This window comes from Narcine bancroftii, chromosome 2 (assembly GCF_036971445.1).
Source record: "Narcine bancroftii isolate sNarBan1 chromosome 2, sNarBan1.hap1, whole genome shotgun sequence".
Lineage (NCBI taxonomy): Eukaryota > Metazoa > Chordata > Chondrichthyes > Torpediniformes > Narcinidae > Narcine > Narcine bancroftii.
Window position 1 is genome coordinate 87,036,412 of NC_091470.1, and position 1,241 is coordinate 87,037,652.

The following is a 1,241-nucleotide window of genomic DNA, read 5'->3' on the forward strand; positions in this document are numbered from 1 at the left end:
TCTCTACCAGCAGCAGAGCACCACAGGGCTGTGTTCTTAGCCCCCTGTTTTACTCACTTTATACCTATGAGTATGTGGCTTGGTACCATTTACAAAGTTTGTTGCCAATACCACGGAAATGAGTGGTAGGAAAAGAGTCAATGAGTCAGGATTCAGGAGGGAGATTGAAAAACTTGGCTAAATTGTGCACCAACAACAACCTCACACTCAATGTCATCAAAACCAAGGAACTGATTGTGGACTTTAGGAAGGGAAAACTATAGGTGATCATTGGGGTATCAAAGGTGGAGAGGGTGAGCAAATCTAAATTCCTTGGAGTTCCTGTCTTCAAGGCCCTTTCCAGGACCCAATGTATGCACTTCATCGTGAAAATAACATGTCAGTGCCTCTACTTCCTCAGAGATTTCTCAAGACATCGAAAACCTTGGCACGTTAATCCTTTACGTCACTGATAGCGTGCAACTTTGATGAAATGGAACGATAATACTACACCTACACATACACAATGGTTAAGCGAAATTAAGTCTTGTTTAAGTTTAGAAAAAAGATATTTCATTAAAGATTCAAACTTCCAAAAGACATGGGGCCCATTTATGGACTATTGTCATAACCTTAAGAATTAGAGATGTTCTGAAACGTTGGTGCTGTGCTGTCACTTGATTCCTCTACATTAACTTTTAACCTTGCTTAGTGGTAGGTGGTTTTGATTTTTTTTTGTCTGTGGTTAATTCTATTCTTCAATACGATTGTGCTCTGGATTATTTTTAAAATCAGGAAAAACTTTTTTGTAATGATTTCCTTTTGTTAAAAATCTCATAGCACAATATTATCACTGAACTGTTTAAGTCTTTATAGTGTATGGTATAAATTCCAATAAAAATAGTTTAAAAAGATAGAAAACCTTGGCAAACTTCCATGGATGTGTGGTGGAAAGTGTGCTGACTGGGTGCATCATGACCTGGTACGGGGGCACCCAATATATTTGAGTAAAAACCCAGCAAAAAATATATGGAGACAGCCAAGTGCATCACAGGCAAAACCCTCCCCGCCATCGAGAAAATCTACATGGAACGTGAAGGCAGCAATCATCAAGGATCCACAGCACCCAGCACAAGCTCTGTACTCACTAAAGGGAAGAGTATGGGTGCCATAAGACTTACACCGCCATGTTCACGAAGAGTTGCTACCCCTCCACTATCAGATTCCTGAACAAATTCAATCAAAGACTCATTTAAAGACTC